Raw genomic sequence first — 12,260 nt, 5'->3', positions numbered from 1 at the left:
TACTGTTTGGGCAGTTCGTCCACACGGCGGCTCGGTTTCGGAGCTTGAAACCAATCACTTTTGAAACTGGGCTCCAGAGTGGAAAGATTTCAAGACGCGCCCCGTACGTTCCAATGTAGACACCATATACAGGATAGCTACTACTCCGGTGATGATGTAATTCTCTCGTGACTGCGCACGAACCGCCAGTCTATCAAAATTGGCGGATAGCCTTGTCGTCGTCGTTTTGCACAACCTCCTTAGCTTGTTTATGCTTTTACAGCAAAATGGTTTGTGTGATGTTGTACTTGAATCAGCATTGTCACTTCCCCTGTGTTGTGCTCGTCTCACTGATCTGTATTTACAGTATTACTGGATAGCCGATAGCCCATACACACCTGTGCAAGCCGTTGAAGCGACTGGGCAGCCATCTTAGTCCTCCCATCTTGCGAACAGACTGATGTTTAAACTACTTTGAAGACCCTTTTCTTTTATCACTCAGTTGCTAGTAGAGGTAAGATCTTTAGCCCAGGCCTAAAATGTCAATCATTACGTTCGGGTCGGGTCAGGCCGGGCTTCTCTATCGCTGACTTTTTTTTAAATAAATATATGTTTATAAAAATGTATACTAAAACGATGTGTGGATACTAAACTAAGGAATATTTGTTGTAAATATATCATTTTGATAAAACAGAGAAGGCGGCGCTGTAAGGTAACTACTACTAAACAGGCGCAGACTGGGCTGCAGTATTTCTCCGCGTAATTAAGCGAGTGCACATCAAGATCTCTCTTTCACTCTCTTTGTCTGGCCTCTTATTCTGTGTTCCAGCGTTATTTCGTTGTGCAAATGTATTTATCATGATCATAAAAATATGTAGATTTTTTTAACCTTAAAAAATGTTGCAGTTTTTTTCTGCCAAATACTATGGGATAAATTGAAATTTCGGGTTTGCTTCGGGCTCGGGCCTGCAAATCAAGTTAATTTGTCGGGGTCGGGCTGGGTCGGGCTTTAATGCCCGCGGGCCTGGGTCGGGTCGGGTTGGATTTTTTAGGTCCGATCTTACCTCTAGTTGCTAGATCCCTTGTTTCTATCAAGTGCTGTCTCAAATGTTCTCTAATTTTGACACTGTAAATGTATAGGATCGAGAATGCCAAGAAACGTTTCTTGGGAGGAGCAATATGGCGGCCTCACAGATTCAAAAGTTTTGGCCTAGTGGCTATTCAGATCAGTGGTTCGTCTTCTTCGCTGATTCTTCTTCTACGCTTTCCGTTAACTCTTTATGGCAACGCTATAGTGCCACTCCAGACTCGGTATATATATTATAAATGTCCTTGGTGTCTTCTTTTGGACACTCACGTGGCTTGAGACGGTTCTGTCTGTACAAGATTTGTTAGAGGAGCTTCCGTGTAAACAGGGCCTCAGTGTGGGTGTATTAGTCTGGTGTTTTTGTTCAGTCCGTGTGGGTGCATTAAATCCTTTGTTTGTTTTTTTGATTTCATCCCTGCCCTGCGTTTCTTCCCTGCACTGGGTCCACAACCTCCACCGCACAGTCCCGACAGCCAAAAACAGTGACAACATCACTATTTTGCTTGATGTTTCTTTGTCAAACTAGTGTGGGTTATAAAACAGCAGAATTTTTTGATGGTTAAAGAAGCAAGTCTACTCTTACGTTTGGAAGATTCAATTATTTTATTGTCACAGAAGACAATATTCTACGTATCTTGAAAGATCAGTCAAAACTAAAATTCTGGAAAATGGCTAGCAGTCAATGAGATCAATATCTATCATGCACTACATCCGTCCCTACACGTAACATGATGCCACTCCAGCTGACAATATTTCAAGGGAAAAATACATATGTTGTACCAAGCACAGAAACACTCAAACAACAAAATGCAGAACAGCCTAACAACACAAAACTCTTCAATAGCATCCAGCAAACATTTCATATTACAAAGCAGTGAGCACACTCTGCTTTATTTTCTTTCATTAGCAGGGGAAAATCTCTATGATTCTTTACATGCAGGTCAGATAATGGTTGTCGGTCCCAATAGAGCTGATTAAAAGTGGGTATTTTGGGAGGGAAATTATGTCATTTGAATGTCATTGCATGATAAAATGTCAATGCTGCATTGCCAAATCTCTCTCACTCACACGCACACATACTGTACACAGATTTAAAATTCATCATTTGTGTCATAGTAGGAATGCACATGCAGGTATATTTCACTAACTTAAGGCCACTATTGCACCAGCTTTACTGAAGATCCAACACTAAATATAGTTTAAATTGGTCAGACGCAATTATTAAGTCACTTGTTTGTCTTTTTTGCATCGATCATCGGCAAGGCTTGAAGTCATACCAGTCAGTGAATTGGCATTATCCTGCTCATAACTGCCATTATAATTGCTCTTGATGCACAAAAAGTAGTACAACAGCGAAATAATGGGACTTATTAAATATACCATTAGAAGTGCAGCGTTAGTGCTGAAGACTAAGGGAGTGAATCGCAATGCAATAGTGACATGCTGCTACTATGACAATACAATGATTAAGAGATACTGTAATCAATATATCACTTTTAAATAGGGCTGCACAATATTGTAAAATCATGATGCTATATGTGATACAGTTGCTGAATATAATATAATATCTAATGAAAGAATTACATTTTTTTTCATGAGGTAAAATAATCAAACTCAATGTATTCTTAATTAATTGTAATTACCTCTCGATAATGTTCAACTACTGGATGGCAGTGCATATTTTCGTTAAGTACCCTGTGTTTCAATTATGTTTTCCATTTGCATTATTAGGGTTGGAACATCCATGGAACTAGGGGTGTGGAAACCAAATAAAAAGAGAGGGTGAGGAGGGGATTTTTTTCAGAGAGTGCAGTAATGAATTGTAAAAATCAGTTACTCTCCTCGAACTGAGTGAGTGTCTTCTCTCCATTTTTTTGTCATGTTTAATAAATGTCAAACAGGTAAACCTGACAGTCTGACTGGTCAAATTCAGATAAAAGCATAAAATTCCATATCAAACTTATTGCATGTCTTTGCGAAATGCATATTGCATCGGCCAATATCGCGATATCAATATTTTTCGATATATTGTGCAGCCCTACTTTTAAAACATCTATGATTGAGCTCTTTAGCACACTTATTACCTGTACATGTTTCTATGAATCCTAGATAATAAAGCTGACATCCTGTCATCATGTGCAACAACTGAGAACTATGTAGTAGTCAATCGTGGACATAAACTGTTTTTCACAATTTTAGTGTTCCTGTGTTTGTTTGTTTGTTTGTTTTTTGTTTTTTTATAGGCTTTTTTATAGGCTTTTTTATAGGCTTAATGATTCATTTTAGCATTTGGCAGGAGTTGAGCCTCTCCCACTATCCAGTGTAGTAGCAATGTGTAGGTAGCTAGCTGCCTACAGCCCAAAGATGCATCTTCCCTTCAGTTAGTCTGCTGGCACTCCCACTTCAGAGCGCTTCGTTGTCTGTCATAAGTGCATGTTATGTCATGTAGACGAAGGTGAAATCGCAAGAAGGCGGGCAGTGGGTGTGGGGAGGCTGACTTGAAGCCAGCATGTGGGCTGGGGCTTCAGGCTAGCGTGTCTACTTTAGAGCGCCCGATTGTCGGCCGTGAGTGCACGGATATCAATCAGAAAGACAGAAGAGCGAGGAGGGTTTTTGTTTTGTTTTGTTTTGTTTTGTTAAAACAAAACAAAACAAACTTGTAACATCAAAACAAAAACAAAAACAAAACAAAACAAGTTTTGTTTTTGTTTTTGTTTTGATGTTGCAAGTTTGACATGACGGCCAGCATGTGAACCGGGGTTTTACGATGGCATGGTTGCTTTAAATGGTAAAATGATAAATGGACTGCTTTTTATATAGCGCTTTATCTACGCCATATGGTGCCCAAAGCGCTTTACAATGCCTCACATTCACACACCAGTGGTCAGCTGCTGCCATGCAGGTCACTACCAGGTCCACTGGTAGCAAATCGGGGTTCAATGTCCTGCTCATGGACATTTCGACATGGTCACCAGGATCGAACCCACAACCTCACGGATGGCGGACAACCACTCTACCACTGAGCCATGCCACCTTAGAGTACTTTCTTGTCGCAGCATGGTAAAACCCAACTTATCTGCTTAAAAGTGGCTATTTTTGCAGTTCAAACATGTAGTTATGCATACACAGAATATGCTAGACAAAGTAACATCCATTTTTACAGGTCATAGTAGAGGTATTTGATTGATAGTTGACAGTTGTGCGGATCATGCTTTCTGCAAATTTAACAGACGCAAGCACAGCATAACTTGCAGTCGGGTAAAAGCATGTCACCCGTGTTTAAGTGAAGTATCGGAACACAGGACATGGCTCCTACCCCGAAGCTATGTCAGGCTGGTGAAGTGGTAACAGTGGGTAGTATCAGTGCATTTTTATAAGGGTTCGAATTCTGCAGACGGTATCAACGTTTCTATAGAGCACGTCATCAATAAAAAGTGTTTAGAATGAACCTGCTCTTGTTGCACAAAATACAGGAGCAATATTTCGGGAGGCAACATATTAAATGTGAGATTACATTAATGTCATTATGTAGGACACAAAACGCAAGCAATGTTGCCAATGACAGCTATCAAATGTTCTTTTGGCACGCACCATCGAGTATCTTGTTAATCTGTCGTCAAGCGACTAAATTTGAATCCCCTGAACACCAGTAAAGCATCCTCGTCTGCTCAAGCTTGTAAAGATTCACAAACCGTTTCTGTGTCACGTATGTCATTTGAATGCTATTTAGCTAAATTATTGATTACAAGACGCAAAATCACACATATATGCTACTTTAAGAGTGGGCTACTATTTCAGTAATACTGCACGAATATAAATATATATATATATATATATATATATATATATATATATACAGTGATACATTAAATTCGCGAGAATTTAGTCTCTGCTGACGAACTACTTTTCGGCGGACGAACCAAACCACGCGGTCGAACAGCACCACGGTGGCGGCCATGAGAAGCTGACGCACGCTCACGGCGTCCCAGTTCGTCACCCCCTTTCTTTTAGTGCGGACGCGGTTTGTGTTTGATAGACATTTTGAGTGTACTTTTGCTATTATGGGACCGAAAAAGACCCCACCACAGGCTAGTGTCAAGCCTAATGCTTACCAGCGAGGGACGGCGATTCGGCGGCGCGTTTGCATTGTAGTCAATGGAGTTCGCGCCACTAAAAAAAAGCAAAAGTGCCATCACGTACCTCAAAAAAGGAGAAAATCGTGCCACGGCTGTTTAGTCCCAGGAAAGAGGTGAAAGTAGTTGGCGGTGCTCACTTTTTGTTGACTCGCTAAAGTGCTCCACTTCCTTGTTCACCAAGGGACACACCTCCTCCGCTCCGGTGAGCACGAAAGTGCGAATGAGCCGCAACCGTTCCATAAACACTCTACGCGGTGAAACGCTCGCGAATGAAGTAAGTCTACCATTGCTACTATCCTTAAGAACTACCATCACAAAGTAAAATAAAATGACTTTATTATACAGTACAATTTATTTCTTTAATTACAATACAATAGCACATTTATTATACATAAAATAAGGTATATTTTTGTGTAGTTTTAAGGCTTATTTAGTAGAAAATTATGTTTTATAGGGACCTGGGAACGGATTATTCTCATTTTAATGGTTTCTTATGGGAAATAAATGTTCGGAAGAAGAACTTTTCGGCTTACACACACTCTCTGGGAACCAATTAAGTTCGTGAGCCAAGGTATCACTGTATATATATATATATATATATATATATATATATATATATATATATATATTAGGGGTGTTAAAAAATCGATTCGGCGATATATCGCGATACTACATCGCGCGATTCTCGAATCGATTCAATAAAAAAAAATCGATTTTTTTTTTTTTTTTTTTTTTTTAAAGAGCTCAGAATTGTTCATTCGGTAGTCTTACCGATTCAGCGTCTTATCATCATTGCCTTTTTTTTTTTTTTTTTTTTTTTTTTTGTGTGTGTGTGAATCGATTTTTAAACTTCCATTTTTAATGGAAAAATATTCAACAAAACGTCTAACTTCGGGTTAGGATTCACACCTTGAGCATGGAAGAATGTTATATGAACGGAACATTAAGCCTTAATATTTTATTTTAATGCTGTTCAAACATGAAACAGATTACAACCTCTATAAGACTGAAATTTCAGATAAATAAATAATACATTTTCATATAAATCTTACACTCTACAAGTTTACTGATTAGTATTTTCTAAATTTGAATGAAAAAAAATCGCAACAATCGACTTATAAATTCGTATCGGGATTAATCGGTATCGAATCGAATCGTGACCTGTGAATCGTGATACGAATCGAATCGTCAGGTACTAGGCAATTCACACCCCTAATATATATATATATATATATATATATATATATATATATATATATATATATATATATACATATATATATATATATATATATATATATATACACACATATATATAAAATTATTATCATATAATATATTATATAGTATAGTATATATTATTTATTTATTTATTTTATTTACACTGATGAATAGTGTAAAAAAAAAAAAAAAAACTGAGCTCAAGTCAAATGGTGGTTGAAATTGACATAAATCACCTTATTTTTGTATGAACAACCACTATAATTACTGCCCATGCAAAAAAACAATATAGTCTGTAACAAAGGAAGTTAATTACAATAAATGAAGTTAAAACCCTGAACGCACTGCACTGATTGTCTCCTCTTTTCTTATACATCACATAAATGTAGTATTAAGTGATAAAGAAACTTAGATGGACTAATTGCCATATCAGGCAGAACTTGCAGAAAATTATCTCTATTTTGTGTCCACATGGTTATAATGAACTATGTTGTGATTTCACAACCCTTAAACATAATTAAAAGATCGCTCATTCAAACTGTTTCAGCGTTCATTCATAAATACTTTCTGGCATCTTTTTCGTCACTTTCTCTGACAATGTGCCACAAAGTTTCACTTTCCGGTGGAAATCCGGCGCCAAACAACAGACGACAAACCCCACTAAAACTTACCAACACGTTCCAGGTGTCCGCACCTGAAGCTCTAGCCCAGCAACAGCCGAACCGGCACCGACGCAACACGGGCACGGGACGTCTTGTCTTACCGGGGATCCGCTTCCGTACTATCCCTCCCGGGTCCGGTGTTGTCAGTGATGCCAAACAAGCGGCGGTCAAATCGGTTCAGTAACGAGTGACCGCCCGAAAGAAGTGAACGTAACCATCCAGTACAGCGGAGGCGGCTTGGTCAAGCTAGCACAAGGTTGGATGCCGGAGAGCTGGAACCGGAAACTGCCTTTCAAAATAATAGCACAAATTGTCAAGACAGAGGGTGGGAAATGTTCTCAGACATTGATATGTGGTTTATGCTACGTATTTGCTCCCCCATATAATAATTTTAGCACTACATTTGACACAAAAACACGTTTTACACAAAGGTGAGGTGATATTGTTCTCCAACACGGATGCCAAATGTAATATTTTATCTTGAAATGCAAATGCAGAAATGAGTGTGGCCAAGTTACAATTTCTCAAAAACCTAATTGTGAAGTACTGTAAAACTGACTGCCTGGCACTGAAGAACATCAGCAGTACTTATGTGAATGTATCAAATAATAATACAAACAAATAAATAAATGAAATTCAATTAAACGTTTTTTATAGTATCTTTACATAATTTAACATTTACATTAATCGTGATAATATTCCATCCATCCATTTTCTTGACCACTTATTCCTCACAAGGGTCGCGGAGGGTGCTGGCGCCTATCTCAGCTGGCTTTGGGCAGTTGGCGGGGGACACCCTGGACTGGTTGCCAGCCAATCACAGGGCACACAGAGACGGACAACCATACACGCGCACACCCACAACTTGGGACGCACACCTAGGGACAATTCGGAGCAGCCAATTAACCTGCCGTGCATGTCTTTGGAATGTGGGAGGAGCCTGGAGTACCCGGAGAAGACCCACGTGGGCACGGGGAGAACATGCAAACTCCACCCAGGAAGGCCAGAGCATGGACTCGAACCCGAGTCCTCAGAACTAGGAGGAGGACGTGCTAACCACTAGGTCACCGTGCCGCCGTTATAATATTAACATATTAAATATTACAAATATATTACATCCAATTAAATCCAGAAAATTGACATTATTTTCAAAGATTTGTAATGTTTATTTTAGTAAACCCTTAACCCTTATATATATATATATATATATATATATATATATATATATATATATATATATTATATTTGTAATGATAATATATTGGTAAAAAAAAAAATTCATTGTGCTTCATGATGACATTGTCAGTCATTATTTATTCACTTGTTATGCTTATTTTATGTATTGGCTGGGAGAATTCACATCATGGTTCGGATGCCTATCGACAATTCCGAGCTTACGTCACTAGTCAAAATGACGGTCTTCATTTGGTGAACTAATGCTCCCCACACATTGAAACGCATTGGACTAGTGCTGTCACCATTGAAATTATTGAGAATCAATTAATCTATCGATTATTTAATCGATTAATCAGATTCATTTTAATTTTGCATTAAAGTGTGTAACAAAAACATGATTTCCTTGATTACTGTTTATTAAACAGCGATTGGTGGCTATTTCGTACTTTATATTCGTATAGTGATTATAAAAATGGGGGACTGATGTTTCACTATGTTACCAGTTTGTCCATTGTTTTCCAAAGTAAAAATAGATGTTTGCAAAAAAAGAAGATAATCAGTCTTCTTTCATGTTACAGAAATCGGTCAACAATTACTGTGGATATGCTGCAATCAGAGGATTTGGACAATTTTAAATAAATGATAACTGATCATCTGAACTGCTCCCTGAATGTGCATTAGCTGTGATGGGTCAAATGTAGAGGTCAAATTTTATGTACATGACAACAAAAGATGATTTCATTTATTTATTATTCCATATATAGTGGTTGACTGGCACATCCACCTCACAGTTCTGAGGATGTGGGCTCAAATCCAGACTCCGTTCTTCCTATGTGGAGCTTGCATGTTCTCCCCATGTTCTCTCTCTGTCCTTCAGCACAGCTGAATCTAATGATCAGCTAATCAGCAAGCTTTGCAGAAGCCTGATAACAATCCCGATCATGAATCAGGTGTGTTAGTGGAGAGAAACATGGAAAACAGGCTGGATAGGGGCTCTCGAGGACCCAACATGGAGACCCCTGCTATAAATTATGCATAGGTGTGACTGGTTGATTGTCTACATGAGCCCTGCGATTGGCTGGTGACCAGTTCAGGGTGTACCCTGCCTCCCACCCAAAGTCAGCTGGGGTGACCCTAATGAAGCTAAATGTGGTACAGACACTAGAATGGATGAATGGATGGATTTGTCCTCCCTATTTGTCTACTGTGAAGCACCAAAATGAGTTATGGTGTCCCCCAGGGTGCCCTACAGGGACCACAATTGTTTGTTCTCCTCTCATCCTTGGCCAGAATTGCAGAAAATAAACATTTATTTCATGCTGATCATGAGGAATGAATGATAGGGACACCTTGATACCGTAATACTGTACTTCTTGTCACAACATGTGTTGCGATAAACAAAAAAGCCAAACAGACCTGAATATAGAGTGGCGAGCCCCCTGCGGGAGGTATACATGGACGACATTGTCACACGAGGCGATGACTACTTTTTGGCCTGGCTCTCGTCCTCCTTGGTGCAAAATGCGCTGGCCTTCCAACAAGAAGGCATCGTAAAAATAGAATGCGGGTTACTGAAACATAACACCCCACCCCCCGTCCCTCCTCACCGCCTTAAACCATCTCAAAGAATCAGTGTTGTTAACTCGACATGCTAACGAGCGTGTATTTACATGTTATTTTATGAACATGCACCGGTTCACGTGGAGCGACTAAAGGTCAGGACGTTAAAGCCCGACGGGTGGTACGTTATCTGAGGCCGGGTGCACCTGCCCGCCGTCGGGTTCTGTCGCTGCCCTTTGGGTGTTGACAGCTCTGCTTCTCGATGCCAAGACAGCAGTGCACGCCAGCCGTCATCACTAATTCAAGCGCTCGCGACTGAATGAATGGGCAACGCAAGAACGTCGTTTGTTTTGAAGGAAATTCAACACAAGGTGGTTGAGCAGGGTACATACGTACCGACAGTCGGAGCCTAATTTGAGCATCATTCCCTTTTTCGATTGAAGTCATTAAAGACCCAATCATTCACTGTCTGTTAAGATTCTCAATCTGTTACATTTCAGCTGTCATACATGTCATGAATTTCACCCTATTTGGGGATAGTTTCTCTTTGGTAAAGCAAGAACGCTATCCATTTAGAATATTTCTGTTGCGTGCTGAGAGGTTTGGATCCCAAAGGCACAGACTCAAATGAGATTTTAGCTATTTATTCACATCGAGAGGCAGAAACTCAGAGATGCTGTACACAGGAACAGGTGGACAATAACCCGACAAAGAACACACACTACTCAGACAGCTTATATAGAGAATCTCTCAATCTCATCATAGAGCGTGGCAAGACATCGTATGACATGAAGTTCTCCTGTTGGCTGTCGACCCATACATCACACAGTACCAAAGATTCCTGACAACACACACATCAGCTAAAGGATTAAGGATAGACATCACACAGCCTAAAACTAGATAATGATTATATCACAGCTACATCAGTACAAAACAGACACTTGACCTCACGGTCGCGAATCCACCTTAACTGGACATGAAGTCAAACTGACAAGGCGAGGTAAGGTAGGACTCAGACGCAGGAGTAAGGTAGGCCACCAAGGCAACAGGTTTATTTCCGGCCAACAGCTGTCTCCTCTCAACCTGAGAGGAGAACGGGGAGTCAAAAAAGTGGAGAACAAAAAGCGCTGCACAAGGGAGGAAAAAACAGGCAAAAGGTACTGGGGACAACGAAAAGCGCTCCGCGAGGGAGGAAAAAGGGCTCAAGGCAAAAGGGGTAACTAAAGGCGCTCCACTGGGGAGGAAAAGGCACAAAAACAAGGCAAAAACACAAGGCACCGTGAACGAGGTCATGAGGACTGTGGGACGCTTCCATGCACTGACTGTGACACTTCGGCAACAGGGGGAGAATGCAGATGGCTTTTATTGTAAGTCTTGATTGGTGGCAGGTGTTGGCAATCATGGGCGGGGACCGGTAATTATGGAGCGGCAGGAAGGGCAAGTGGCCTGGGGTGAGAGGAGAGTTAGGATTTCAAAGTAATACAGGAAACATGGACACAAAAATAAAAGCATGGACCGCCACGCCGGTGGCGGCGTGACACAAACATCACTTCAGTTGAAACTTGATCATGGCCACATAAAACAAAAACATCTCATGACATAAAACATCAGTAAACATCACTCAAACATCACCCCTTCATGACACCATCATGACAATTTCCTGTACAGTATTTCAAACAGTCAAAATTTAGATGCCTCTAATACCAGATCCCTGAGGTAACATATATGCACAGCTAAGCAAAAAATTTTTAAAAGGTGTAAAATTATTTTAGTTATAGCAAAGCTATGCATTTTTAATTGTATTTTATCAGTGTTCCGACCAGTCAAAATGTATCGATTATTTTTATAGTCTATGATTACTTATCTTCTGTATATTGTGGTAAAACACGATCTCTATTCATTTTGAATAATACCAGACAGAGCTCGCATGTTTCCCTTACTGCAAATTTATTGCATAGTACATGGAATGTGCTTATTATTATTGTGCTGTTATCCACATTAGTGGGCATACAAAGTATCCACAGGCCACTTCCCACTCACGCTGCTCTCAACAACCTGGAGTGCATCAACCTGGTTGCCAGGGAAACCAATGCTCCAACCAGTATATAGCATCTGAGACTTAAAAAGCCACCTGTGAGCATCACTCTGTCCAGGAGTTTATTAACTTTAATAGCGTGAGTGCTAGCAGGCAATGGACGTGTGGGAAGAAAGACAAAATGGCCTGCAAAAAGTGAGCTGCTTAGAGTGTGGACAACATGCTGCTAGTTGGTTGGTGAAAAAAAAAAAAAGTTTCCATCCATTTGTTACATTTTACAAGAACTAACCTGATAGCTTGGGGGAAAAAAACAGACAAAAAAGTTTGTTGTAGCCTATCCCCGTAGCTAACAAACAAAACAAACGAAAAACAAAAAAAACACACACAAATGGAGAGCTTGGTCG

The 12,260-nt window shown here is 40.0% G+C and overlaps 1 protein-coding gene across 2 annotated transcripts in view; it reads right to left on the bottom strand.

Moving 5' to 3' along the window:
- Positions 1 to 7,306, bottom strand: part of znf385c (zinc finger protein 385C) — a 165,288-nt gene extending 157,982 nt beyond the window's left edge. Inside the window, exon 1 of one of the 2 annotated variants that reach the window (XM_077494978.1) lies at positions 7,187 to 7,306. The gene's annotated coding sequence lies outside the window, so the exon portion shown is untranslated. Of the gene's footprint in view, positions 1 to 7,094 lie in introns of both variants that reach the window. The other variant, XM_077494974.1, reaches the window with a different exon arrangement.
- Between the last annotated feature and the right edge of the window lie 4,954 nt (positions 7,307 to 12,260).

Source organism: Festucalex cinctus, chromosome 1, assembly GCF_051991245.1.
Source record: "Festucalex cinctus isolate MCC-2025b chromosome 1, RoL_Fcin_1.0, whole genome shotgun sequence".
NCBI lineage: Eukaryota > Metazoa > Chordata > Actinopteri > Syngnathiformes > Syngnathidae > Festucalex > Festucalex cinctus.
The sequence above is the reverse complement of the archived record's forward strand: the minus strand, read 5'-3'. Positions and strand labels throughout refer to the sequence as shown.